Source organism: Acanthochromis polyacanthus, chromosome 22, assembly GCF_021347895.1.
Source record: "Acanthochromis polyacanthus isolate Apoly-LR-REF ecotype Palm Island chromosome 22, KAUST_Apoly_ChrSc, whole genome shotgun sequence".
Classification (NCBI taxonomy): domain Eukaryota; kingdom Metazoa; phylum Chordata; class Actinopteri; family Pomacentridae; genus Acanthochromis; species Acanthochromis polyacanthus.
This window is the reverse complement of record NC_067134.1, coordinates 6,013,252-6,027,783: the sequence shown is the minus strand read 5'-3', so window position 1 is coordinate 6,027,783 and position 14,532 is coordinate 6,013,252. Positions and strand designations below refer to the sequence as shown.

The 14,532-nt window shown below is 38.6% G+C and overlaps 1 protein-coding gene across 15 annotated transcripts in view; it reads left to right on the top strand.

Annotated features, from left to right (window-relative positions):
• The window catches only part of LOC110970793 (NACHT, LRR and PYD domains-containing protein 3-like), a 267,127-nt gene that overhangs the window by 198,883 nt on the left and 53,712 nt on the right, over positions 1 to 14,532 (top strand). The gene's annotated exons all lie outside the window — the stretch shown is intronic.

Genomic DNA, 14,532 nt, shown 5'->3' with positions numbered 1-14,532 from the left:
AATTACAAGCTACGAAGTATCCTGGACTGAATGAGGATATTGATTATTCTGTTTTTCTTTGATTTTTTTTTTTTTTTTTTTTGGTGCTTTCGGGCACTGGTTACTCTCTCCACTTCCTCCTTGACAGGTGGAGGATTTCTATTGGTTGGTTCTTTTGATTATAAGGACCACATGGTGTGTCTTTTTACTCTATTTGTCCCCCTGAGGAAAGCCTTGTAGGCTGAAACGCGTCGGGGCTTATTGTCTCCTTTTTTGACTTGCCATGTAGTATTAAAGGCATTTTATTCACCCAGAGAGTGCCTTGGTGTTTTTATGCTTTTATTATGATTTTTCCCCTACCAAAGAGCACCTCTGTTTTGTGAATATTTACTCAGCTTATGTCCAGGAAGCGTTCCTCTTTTACCCTATTTTTCGATATTTATTAAAGTACTGGGGAGTACTTTGTGAGGTACAGCTCCACCCAGTGTGTTTGGACCCAAGATTTACATCAAATATGGCGAAGACTTTTTCATACTCTCTTGAAGATGGACAAAGAATTATCACAACCTCTTCATTGATGGATGACTTCCCTAATGCACAACCTTCTCAGGAAATGGTGAATAAAACCTACTCTAACTTGAGACACCTTTTGGAGAAAGAAATCAGATTACATCTTAATTCTGTGACTCTCTCAGATTATTGGAGAAGGGGCCTCATTCCGAGAGGTTTAAGAATTAAGAAATACCCTACATTTGGAGAAGAGAAGCAACACTTTAGACAAAGGTGGGAATCCATCCTTAACAAATGCTCCTCCGATCTTATGCTTCTACTAATTGAGGAATCGAATAAAGACAGAGAAGCTGTACAGAATGAAATCACTGAAGTGAGGAAGACTATTTTTGAAGCTGATACACATGTAAATTGTGACCAGCTTGAAGAAAAACTAAGAAATGACATTGAGAAGTATACACAGTATGTTAAACAACTTAAAATTAAAAAGTTTCAGAGAGATGAAACTGATTACAAAGAGGAGAAAGTTTACAACTGGAGTAGGAAGACAGAGAGAAGCACTGCTATGAGACCATCATTTAAAACGAGGCCAAGGACTGTTTCCTTTAACCTCACAAGCAGTGAGGATGAAGACATTGCTACTTCCTCTGATACTTTGCCCTCACAAGATTTTTTAGGACCTCCAGACCGTTCATCTGTTCAGGTCAAATCTACAAGAGGAAGGAACCGCGGGAGGGGATGGTACAGAGGAAGAGGAGGACTCGGCGTGGTAGGAGGAAACCCAGAAGCCAGGATCACTCGGAGCAGAACCAGACACATGCCGTGATCAACATCTCCAATAAGCCGTTGTCTGCTGAAAGTACACAGCTCCTTTCTAAAGGATTATCTTTTGCTCCTACTCTCTCTGCCAAGGAATTTGACACCAAAATTGACCTATTTCGCTTCTACAGGAGCTTACATCTGAAGACTTGGTATAGACTGAACACACCAGCCACTTCATCAGACTCAGGTCAGAGTGCTCCTAATCATGAAAGACTGTTATTTAAACCTAAGTCTACTTTTTGTCCTTTGGTCCAAAATGCCACTCTTAATACATTTGCAAAGAAAGTTGATTTTGAAGTTAATAAATTTTTTAATAATCAACATAAACCTGTTAAGTCTAATATTACATACAAAGAAAAATGTGCTTTAGATGAACTTATCAAAGATGATGAAATTGTGATCAAAAAGGCTGATAAAGGTGGTGCGGTAGTAGTATTAAGTAAAGATATGTATGTGAGAGAGGCTTATCGGCAACTTAATAATGAAGAATTTTACAAACGTCTTCCATACAATCCTATTGAAGACTTGAAAGTAGAGTTGAAACAGTTACTCACTGATGCATTAGAGAGAAACTGGCTCTCCGAACAGGAGTTCAAGTTTTTGTTTAAGGAACACCCTAAAATGGCTTCTTTTTATATGCTTCCCAAAATCCATAAATGCCTTGTTAATCCTCCAGGTAGACCTGTTATTTCTGGCAATGATAGTCTTACTGAATCTGTGTCTAAATTTATTGACTATTTTATTAAACCTTATCTTCCTGCCCTCCCAGCTTACATCCAGGATACTACCGATGTCCTTTCTAAAATTAAAGAAATGAAAAATATAGGCTTAGAAGCATTCATGGTCACTATGGATGTGGAAAGCCTCTATTCTAACATTGTACATGAAGAAGGACTGGCAGCAATGAGGTTTTATCTTAGTGACCGCCTTCCCACAGATATGCCTCCTAATGAGTTCTTGATTTCACTTACCAAGTGGACTTTAAATAATAATATTTTGTATTTGAAGATAAAGTTTTTAGACAGGTTAAGGGTTGTGCTATGGGAGCCTGTTATAGCCCTTCATATGCAGGACTATTCCTAGGAAAATGGGAACAAGAATATGTCCTTAACACAGAGTTTAACAGGTTCTATAAATACATTATTTGGTGGGGGCGATATATTGATGATGTGTGTTTATTCTGGTCTGGTACAGAGCAAGAATTAAAAGAATTTCATTTATTTCTGAATAATATTAATCCCAATATACGGCTCTCATTAGAATACAGCAAAGAAAAAGTTAATTTTTTGGATATGACAATTTATAAAGATCATTTGGGTAATCTACACACAACTCTATTCAGAAAAATAACTGACAGGAACACCATTTTGCACAATAAAAGCTGTCATCCTAATTGGTTGAAAGAAAATATTCCATATGGACAGTTACAAAGAGTCAGAAGAATATGTGATGACGATAATGATTTTGAGATTAAATCTAAGGAGATGATTTCTAGATTTGAGGAAAGAGGATATAACAGAAAGACTCTGCAAAAGGCTTATCTAAGGGTACAAAATTTAAATAGGGATAGGCTTTTGGTAAGAAATCCCCCCAAGGATTCTAGGGAAGGTGTTGTTTTTTGCACTACATACAGCGTTGAGGCTAATGGTATTAGAAACATTATCAAAAAGAACTGGGATATTATTAACAGTGATGAAACTCTGAGACAAATTTTCCCAAAGCCTCCTTTATTTTGTTTTAAAAAATGCCCCACCCTTAAAGACAAACTGGTTCATAGTTATCAGCCTTCTTCCTGTAAAAGAACTTGGCTTGACTTTAAACCTATTGGTTCATACAAATGTCAAAACTGTAATCATTGCACTAATGTTCTGAATACAAAAACCTTTTTGGATCTTCATTCAGGCCAGGAGTTTTCAATTAAGCACTTCATTAATTGTAAAACTACTTTTGTCATCTATAGACTGGTCTGCCCAACATGTCAAGTCTTCTACATAGGGATGACTAAGAGGCGACTGCAGGACAGATTGGCTGAACATAAATATGCTATCCGTACAGCTAACACCAATTATCCTATGGCTAGACATTTCTTGGACCTCCACAATAGTAACCCATCTTCTCTCCAAATACATGGAATTGAACATATACAGGACTCAATACAAAAAGGAAATAGATTGAAAAAACTAAGACAACGTGAGACCTTTTGGATATATAAATTACAAGCTACGAAGTATCCTGGACTGAATGAGGATATTGATTATTCTGTTTTTCTTTGATTTTTTTTTTTTTTTTTTGGTGCTTTCGGGCACTGGTTACTCTCTCCACTTCCTCCTTGACAGGTGGAGGATTTCTATTGGTTGGTTCTTTTGATTATAAGGACCACATGGTGTGTCCTTTTACTCTGTTTGTCCCCCTGAGGAAAGCCTTGTAGGCTGAAACGCGTCGGGGCTTATTGTCTCCTTTTTTGACTTGCCATGTAGTATTAAAGGCATTTTATTCACCCAGAGAGTGCCTTGGTGTTTTTATGCTTTTATTATGATTTTTCCCCTACCAAAGAGCACCTCTGTTTTGTGAATATTTACTCAGTGGATGTCCAGGAAGCGTTCCTCTTTTACCCTATTTTTCGATATAAAAATATAATTTTTAACCAAATTATTAAACTAATGAACTTTTCACAATATTATTATTTATTGAGATTCACTGGCAGACTTTTAATCCACTTGTTATATAATAATATTTTTATCAGCTGTTTCTTTGCATTGAAATCCTTTTTGATGTTCTTGTTGCTTCTTCAGAAAACCTTCAGATCAGAGAAATACAACCCAGAAGCTCTGTGTCAACATCAGGTGCAGCAGTTTCTATCCTAAAGTAAATCAGGTTAGAGGCTATTGCAGTTCATGGTTTTTGTGTTATACTGTAATTTACACACAGATTTAAGGTGTTCATTCATCTCCTCACCCCTTATGGATGTCAGGTGAAGTTAAATAGTACATTTTAAAGCTTTACAGGAAAACATAGGTTAAATCATTTTCAGCTTTCTGCTGACCTGCTGCTACAAAGTGGGACTTTTGTTCAAACCTACACCCACAGTAATACCTCTTTATTTTGTTCTGACAGATGGGATGGCCCTGTAAATTATAGTATTAGTTACATGATGGCCAAAACATACAGCTACAGAAGAATGGAAGTGGTTGTGCAGTCCCCAGGAGCGGCAGAATTTAAAGAAAGATGGCCGCCCCTCTTCAAACCATTCCAGGTAAATCATTTCTCATTTTACTGTTCCTGAACCTACACTTATTTTAAACAGTAATAATGATGGCATAAAATTCAGAGGCTGTGTTTACACCTCCTGAAAGTCCCAAACACCTGCTGTCTTTCAGATCAGAGGAGGTTCGTAGGTGCACTGCAGTTCCACTACAGTCAACAGTGATGTCCCAGCTGGACAGGTACACTCCAAAGCTCCTGCAGCTGTTTGATGCAACGGGAGGAGCAGAGGGTCAGAACATCAAGAACATGCTGATGGAACTGATACAGGTAAGACAAGAGGGGTTTATTAAGCCCCAAAACATACAACCACACTGAAATCTGAAAACTACTCACACATGATGGGGTTTACTTTCCACATGACAGGAAGTTTAGTTTCTGTTTTGTTGGTTTATTTATTTTTATTTATTTTATGTTCCTTGTCTCCCATCCCTCCTGCTCCCCCTCCATCTTCCTCTACCTCTATCTTTCTACCTCTCCTCCTCTGTCCCTCTCAACCCCCCCGGCCAGCAGGCAGATGGTTCCCCCACATAAAGAACCAGGTCCTACTTGAGGTTTTTTCCTGTTAAAAGGTGTTTTTCTTGCCACCTTAAGGCTGCTCTGGGAGTTCATATGGGTTCTGTAAAGCATCTTGAGATGATTTGATCTCTAATTGGTGCTATATAAATAAAATAGAATTGAATTTATTTATTATTTCAACAAATGAGACATTCCATCCTAACTGTGTTCTCTTTGTATGTCACACAGGGAACAACAGAGACAAATATACACGAGGAAGTGAAAACTCAAAGGTTGAGAATCTGCACTTGCCAGGATCCAGATGCTGCTGGTATTCTCACTGAGGATGTCCCAGTGCTTCCTGGGTATGCTGCCTCCTCCTTGGATTAACATATGCCCTAAATCTGGAATATACACCCAAACTCTCAGACATTTGAGGTCTCCTAAAGACTTTGTTCTACTAGACTTTCTGTGGCCTAAGCTGGTCCACCATGAACAGTTTTAGCTCCTGTTCAACAACGTCATACCTGGGTTTACAGACAGCTGTGAGCTGAATGGAGAGCACCCACCAACAAGTCAATTGTTCTTTTAATTGTCCTTGTAGGCAGCTGTAGGTGGAGTTTATGACAAATGTTTTCACTGTGAGGATTTTATCAGCTGCAGGTCAGAATTTGTATTCTGTAAATTGTTCAAGTGTTCTAATATGAATCTTAAAATCAAAACCTTTTTGTTCTCATACCCTTGGACATATGTGCATAAAAACACGGTTCTGTTCAGCACTTGATCAGGTCACAGTTTACTCTGATCTATTTTAGTTTTTAAAATGGAAATCGTATTTAAACAGTTAAGAACTGTGAAGTTGGAGAAAATGCTTTTGATTAATAAATGTTGGACACAAATAGTTTCTTTCTTCAATGTACCAGATTTTATTGTTTTTTTAAACTAATTTTATAAAGTAATTTAGACTTTCAAAAACATGCAAAATATTTTTTTAAATCAATAAGAGTGAGTGTATGACATCATCTTACTTTAATTTATTAAGTATGATGTCATTAACAACTGACTGTTTTTTAAATTAGTTCATTTTTTTTGTTTTTTCTTCAAGGCTATACTCAAAACTTTTAACTTGGTGAAATTCACATTTTTGAGTTTTCCTAAATCAAAAAAGAGAGAAGTTCACTAAACTTTACTGAATTCAGGAGAAATGATAGAGCAAGGACCACATATGCCGACAGAGCCAGTGTCAACTCTGAGGAGTCTCTCTGTCCTTGGTGGGTTTATACTGTCTGAGAGAAAAGAGGCAGATCTGACCTTGTTGTTGCTGTATCAGCAAATAGTTGTCTGTCTGAGCAGTTGGTGTGCTTCAGTTGGGGTCAAAGGGTGACCTTCTGAATGTTGGTACAATTTTTCCTTAACAGTTCACAGTTTTGAAACCACAACGTTGTCCTCAGTCCTGTTTGACTGGACCCACATGTAGTCACAGTTAATCTGCCATACTTATGATTCATGACTCACAGTAGAGGACCACTCCCAGGTTGAAGCATGGCACTGAAGTTACTGACAGTTTAAAAAAACAAGAACAATTAACAAAAAACCACTGAAGCAACAGGGTCACCAGTCTGGAATTGTCAGTAAGTATGACAGCTCAGTGCTAATGTTTCCAGCAGTAGGTTTACACATTTCAGACCATCACTTACAGGGTCTTTTGTTTGTTTCTTTGTAAAGTTGCATATGTTCTATCAAAGACTAAAGAGTTTTCCATCCCTTCCACAGTTAAAGCAGCAGTCCACAGTGACTGGCTGCAGCTCATTTCAATGCTCAATAAACACAAAGTTGTACACTAAAACAAGCTCAGTTTAATTTCCTGTTTGCTTCATGTCAGATTTGAAACAAAGTCACCCTGAAGACCTTAAAGACAAAATGCTGTCAGAAATGATTGCACATTAACAGCATGTTCCTATTTCAGTGACTGTTTCTAACCAACATCACTTCTGATTGCAGCACCTAAATATTCATCCAGTACGAGGATCTGAACCCTTTAAACAGCAGCTTGTTTACACAACACTCTTGTTTGTTTTCTTCTAAATAAAAATGATTCATTTACATCAAATATGTATGAAGTGAAGCTTTTTAAATCATCACAGTGTGGGATGTGTCAAAGATTAGGACAGCTGTTAACTGGAATTAACTCATATTTATGACACAAGGATTTTTATTAAAAACTCACACCTTCAAGACAAAATACTCCTTGTCAAAAAATACATATGATAACATTTCCTCCCTTTCCTTTTTCCTTCCTATTCTACAATTAACCAACAGAATATGTGTAAGGCTGTTTCCTCCCAGTTCTTTTGATGGAGCAGTCAGGAGACTTCTTCTTAAAATCAAAGTATTTATTACAGTAAACTGAATGTGATACAGAGCTCTGGGCCTGAATCCTCTGTCCCTAACCAACAACAAGTGTTCAGTCAGTTCAGATGGAATCAGACTAACTGTTCCTGACCCAGTCTTCTTATACTCTAACAGTGTGGATATCTATCAAGGCCGGCTGCTCCTTCCGATGCTGCGTTGTTCCGCTGTCCTCTGTCACAGCTGATGTTTTATCGCTCTCATAGGAATGACTTCACCGCTGCAAAGCAAGATTAGAGACTGCACACACACCAAGCTCATGTTCTTTACTGATTACAACAAACTGTCTGTATTTTATTATCAATCACTTTATGTCTTGATCATCCTTACATTCAAACACATGAGTAATAAGTAAATAAAGCATAAGCTCCTTCTTATTGATTCTTTGTTTCATTCCAGTCACACCGTGGTAATGATGCTCTTCACCTTCCTGTTCCTCAGAACCAATACAGCTCTTTAATATGCACTCTGAGCTAATTATAAAACACACCATTTCCCACACCACTGTCATTTAGCACATTTTTAACCAACATTAGTCCTGATCATAACTTCAGAATATTACTTAATTTAGCAGATTTTAACCTGTCAAACGCTGGTTTGTTTCCACAATGATGTTGTTTTAAATCAAATACAACAAAATAAATGTACATTTTCCACATAATGTGGACATTTTTTATTTTTTAAATGATCATCACTGATTAGGACTAATGTTGATTCTGATACATTATTTATTGTACAAAGATTAAATGAAAAACTAACACCATGGACCTTAAAAACAAACATGTACGTGTCAAAAAACTGCCATAAAAGTGTTGCACATTCACTATATTTTTCCACGTTCATTCATAATAAAAAGTAAAGCCAAAGCTCCAGACATAAAGACCAATAGCACATTTCCAGTTTCCCCAAAGTATCGATCATGTCCTCATTCTATTCCAAATACATTAACAGCCAAACAGGCAAAATTATCAAGAAATTCAAAATGAATTCATCAAACCACAAACTCAGAAATAAATCTTTAAATGTACATCCAGGAATGACTCTAATGTGCAGAACTCAACCTAAACCTGGACCATGTGAAACCTCCAGCTCTGCACATGTACCAGTACTTACAATCGTATGTAATTCATGTTTTACTGAATATAGTCTGAAATTTAACAGATTGTAACCAGTTTTAAATCTTAATGTACAGAAATTTTCATTCAAATAATGATGATTTGTTGTTGATTCAAATAAAACAACAAATGACTGTTTGTAAGTCTACAGATTTATGATGTGGACATGATGTAAAGTTTCTTCCTGTTTCTTTACATTTTCATTACTAACCATTACTAGATTATCTGTAACTGTAAAACTGCAGTTTAAGGAATGATTTTCCAGCCCTCAGTAGACAGAGTTTTTCTTTCAAATAAAGCAAACAATTACATTTGTTGCTGACTTAAATGTAGTAACAAAGGTGCAATTCAAAGTCAAACATTCTAAACTGTTTTTAGCCTGTTTTTTTTAGGTGTTTTTGGATTTCTTATTTATTTTTTGCTGTGATCCAACCACAAATTATCTGTAATTTAAATCTGTAAATAACAGGAGGATTTTTCCAGAAGGTACAGGTAAAAACTGTCACGTTTTACAGTGTACAACGATGGAATGTAAGACTTTTTCTTTTTTCTTTTTTACCAGCTCTCCTTTGAATGACTTTACTCTATCTGCGGTGAATGAACTCAGCACTGGCATTTATAAGGTCAAGTCTCACTCCAGCATGCAGCGGACGCTTAGTACTAAATGTGATCTCCTCTTTGTGGAGGAAATGCAGAGTTTCACCAGAGACTCTGTAGAAGGACAGAATACCTTTCACTTTTTCTTGTTCCTTTATTTTTCTTTTTTTTTCCCAGTACACTCCAATTGTGGAGGGAAGAGGAGTTCTCTCGTTGTTGTGCAAATATGCATAACTGAATTTGGAGCACCATAAAGCCCAGGATTCTCCAGTTTGTCCAAATCCACTGTCAGCTGTTCGGCTGATATTCCCGTATGCAACTGCTACAACAGCTCCCAGTCCTCCCAGGTCCACCTCCCAGTAATGAGGTTTAGTCAGACTCAGACTCTCTTTGCTGAGGACCTGATGATTGTCAGTGAATCTTTTCCGACGAGCACGATAAGGCTGGGGTTCTGTCACTCTTGTTGCTTTTCTGCCGTCCTCAGATAAAATTAGCTTTCTGTGTGCTGTGTCTGGATCCAGAGTGATGTTGCGATAATATCCTAAGAGTTCAGCTCTGTGCCTTCGCTCTGGCTCTGGTCTAGCAGCAGCATTGATTGTGATATTCCCCACGCCCTCCACTATCTCTTGCTCATCTCTGTTCTGTGCCATTTTCTCGTCTCAGCAGCAGCAACTGAATGAGTTTCTGCTTTCAAGGAGGTGAGACTTTTAATTTAAGCCCGTCAGGTGTGTCGTGTCACTTCATTCCGTTTACACCCACTTTTAGAGCTTGGAAGGGGAGGGAACCAGGTAACATGTGGAAAACTGGAGCTACTGGAAGGGATTTCACTCTGATTGCATGAACACTTTGCAACTGTCTCTGGCTGTGTTTCAGTATCAACAGTTTTATACAGCACAACACATCCCAGCACACTGGACATCAAACACAAACACCAAAAACACCAAGCTGTCTGACTACATGTGGTCAGATCATATATGGATGTATAATGTCAACTGGAGCTTTGTACATAAAGACAAATTATTTTTTAAATCGATGATAATTTCACAACAATTCCTCTCACTTATTAAATGAAACTGCTAAGCTGAAGTCTAATACTGTTGGTATATTTCTGAAACTATTGCTTAAAAAGTATTTTCACAATCAACTAAAAGCATGTAGGTCCTTCTTGGGCCATGCCGTTTTTAACTGAAAAAGCCTTGGGGTCGTATCAGATGTGGGCATTTGCATGATTGTTTCCAAAAGTTGGCATCTTTTCCTGCATTCCTGAACAATTTCAACCTGGAAGGAGTTGAACCCTTTAAGATCTATCATTGTGGACATATTTTTACATTTTTACATGCTGTAGTGCCATTTTTGGGAGTATTTTTATTTGGTACACATAAAATCATTCTTAGATCCCAGGTTTTAATAATATGAAGTGATTTATGTGTTAACTACTAGAGAAAATGCTTAAAAATGCAATAAACCTTTTAAAATGAAAATTGTTTTTGTTTTTCACATAAATTTCAAAATACAGAAATTGCACAGCCGTATCCCTGAAATTTGTAAATGTAAGAAAGTTGCACAACATCCTTTGGAACAACAGGAAATTTATTTGGAGTCTGCACATCACTTGTTTTTTGAGATAAGGTCAATTTTGTAACCTGGAAAAAACACGAAAATAAACAACAGTCCAACATTTGCACAGAGACAACATTAACCTTAAAACTAATTATTTACAATAATGCAGTCAAGTTTCTAAGTGTGCCAGATACTTATGGACACACATATTTTCTGTACAAAACCATGGTCAGACCATAGAAAGTGTATCTAAATGCACTTTCTATGGCTGCAGCTGGGCCCCTTCCTCTGCCTCCTGCTGGGGTACCAGGAGATCAGGAGACCTTCATTCTCTCCTCTCACTGGAATTATCATCTCCTTCGATAAGGTTCATCCGCGCTGTGAACAGAATCCGGGCCAGACGACGGTCTGGACTCTTAATCCGACATGTGACAGGTCATCGTGATCACGTTTATTTCAATGTAGGAAGTCCTCCAGATACCCGTGTTCTGGTTTATACAGAGTTTGTTGTGTGCACTTTATTGTGTATTTTTACAAACCCATCACTGCAATGAAAAAGCGCCCTGAGACCTGGTGAATGTGTAAAATATTAGTGTAACTCCCCAGGTTTTATATGCAAAAAGAAGGATTGATCTATCTTATCTGGTTTCAAATCTACAGCCAATCAAAATTAAGATGTGCACCACAGCGCCGGCGCTACGCTGGGTTCTAAAGGGTTCAAAGTTACATTTCCAGTGAAGTAAAACTGTGATTGCGTGGATAAAAGGTCACGGGGATTAGAAAAAGCTCTGTACATATTTTGTGGAAAAGGCCTCAGTATTTGCAGGCCTCGAAGCAACTCAGAGAGGAAACATACACTGATCAAGCATAACACTATGACCACCTGCCTAATATTCTGCTGGTTCCCCTTTTGTCCATCACAACATGGACTCCACTAGACCCTGAAGGTCTGCTTTGGTATCTGGACCAAGATGTTAGCAGCAGATCCTTAAGTCCTCAAAGCTGTGAGGTGGGGCCTCCATGGATCAGACTTGTTAGTCCAGAACATCCCACAGATGATGGATTGGACTGAGACCTGGAAATCTGGAGGCCAAGTCAACACCTCAAACTGGTTGCTGTTCTCCTCAAACCATTCCTGAACCATTGTTGTTTTGTGGCACATTCTTCTGCTGAAAGAGGCCACAGCATCAGGGAATACCAGTCCCATGAAAGTGTGGACATGGTCTGCAGCAATGCTTCGGTACATGATACGTGTCAAACAGAAACTCCCAGGAGAGAATAACAGCAACCCTAAAGCTGCTAGTGAGAAAACTGCACACCAGCCTCTAGTCAGAAAACATGAATTTTATAAAAAACTAACCCAAGCTGAGTAATGTCTAGTCAGGAAAGTTGAAATGAAACAGGACACCAAAAACTACTTGGATGCAGGCAGAACGGCTGAACTGGAAACTCCAAACAATACTCTGGATCAGTGGTCCTCAACCAGCAGGCTGTGGGAGAGACTTGGTGCTGACACAGAAGAAAAGGTAAGTAAATATTTAGCAACAACAAGTCATTTTATTTGTTTATTTGAAATGACACAATTGTGGCAGTGATGGGGCTCACAGTCTGGATCCACGGCTTTGTTAAAGATTTCTGTATCAGTGCTAGATAGCAGCACGGCTTCACTGTAACCATGACAACCAGTGAACACTGCATCGATCACATGATTGAGATCCTACTACAGATCCACCGCTGAGGACTTATCAGGACTGATCCAGAGGAAATGATGGAGTCCCATCAATTCCTGCTGCCTGTTACATATTTATGTGTCACGGTTTGGTATCCGTACATAACGTACACATGCTCAGCACAAGGTCATTTACACAATGCATAGAAGTCAGAATTACAGAATGACACATACACAATACAAATGACATAAATGTATACAACTCATATTGAACATAGTAGCATTCAGCACTCACAATACTCCCACACTGAATCATCATAAAAACAGACTTTGTTCTACTACAGAGATACATTACCTCACAATAATAATGATCAAAGAAGAGTCTACCATAGAAACTAACTATGATTTCAGTCTCCTGAACACTGACACACCAAACCTTGTTTCCTCACTATTAACTACATTCACAATGTATACGGTGTGATTGAAATCTGTCTGTTGGAATATTGAAGCCATTACATTTGACTTTGGAGTTTATTGTCATTTGATTATTGTATTTTTACCATCTTCCACTCCCCTGAGCACCCCATGAATATTAGTACCTGAAATTTTGTGCTAAGTAATGATCTTTTAGTTTTATTTTAAAGTTTACTGTTCATGATTGAGAAGTGAAAATCTTGTAAATCATGCATTCTTCCATTGCTCTGCATATGACTGTACACTGACTAAATGATCTAATCATAGACAAAATGTTCCCAATTTCAGTCACTATTCTCTGTATTTGTTTGTCCTAAGACAGTATTTGATCGATAATAACTCCCAACAGTTTAAATTCACTTGTTTGATAGATTCATTATTAGTGATTAAATCAAGCTCTGGTTTAGAGCAGAATGCATGTTTTGCTCCAATAACCATACTATTGGTCTTTGACACATTCAAAAGAAGTTCATTGCTGGAAATCCACTAAAAAACTGGCTTCATTTCCTCCCTTAAATTCAGTCTGGTGTCAGGTTGTGGTCTGAGGGGCCGTTTATAAGAGGACCATCTTAACAGAAAATGCAAAAGTGGGGTCTTGTCATTTCACGTTTAGACGAGCGGTTTTGAAGGAAATCTGCGTATATACGGTGACTCTATAGTGTGTGGAATTCGATTGGATATGCATGCCAGGCAGCTGGGTGGCGCTGTGATAAAACTCTGCCATGTCTACGCGCATGCTTACTGTCTCCTTTTTCGGATCTCCGCCGCGGTAAATGTTCATGAATGGAATCTGAACAGATTCTGTACGTTTGTTGGTACGACTCCTGTAGTGTACATAGAGCTGCCAGAGCTGCTTGAAGGTACGAAGGATGGAAATAATCACATCTTTGTTTACGTCCTTGTACCGGCCGGCAAACCAAAGCACGTATGTGACGTAACCGCGTACGCGACGTGGTCAGATCTCGGCAACGTTTTGCGTTTTGCTGTTTAGACGGAAACGAAACGGCGGAGCGTTTTCTACTTTTCCACTCTGGAGGCCGGTTTCAAATTTTTTAGTTTTCAAGCCCCCAAAACGCCGTCCTCGTATAAACGGTAGGGTGTTTTGTTGAAATATTTTGATGTTTTTACCTGCAAGCGTCCTCGTGTAAACGGCCCCTGAGTCTTGTTTTTATGGAGGATGAGTGCAGCAGCGGTGATCCCCCCCACCTGCCCCCCACCAACTCAGGTGATTGTGTACCAGCAGCACCTGTCCACATTCCACACACCACTTTCATGCCTATCTAGGGAGAGACGAAGGGAGGGGAAGGAGAGATTCTGCCTCCAGCTGGCATCCAAGGTGGAGGGTGTGACAACCACAATGTTGTCCTCAGTCCTGTTTGACTGGAACCACATGTAGTCACTGTTAATCTGCCACACCTATGACACACCTTAGAGGGCCAGTCCCAAGTTGATGAATAGCACTAAACACTGCTGGCAGTTGGAAAAAACAACAAAAGTCATCACTGAAGCAACAGGGTCACCAGTGTGGAATTGTCAGTAAGTATGACAGCTCAGTGCTAATGTTTCCAGCAGTAGGTTTACACATTTCAGACCATCACTTACAGGGTCTTTTGTTTGTTTCTTTGTAAAGTTGCATAT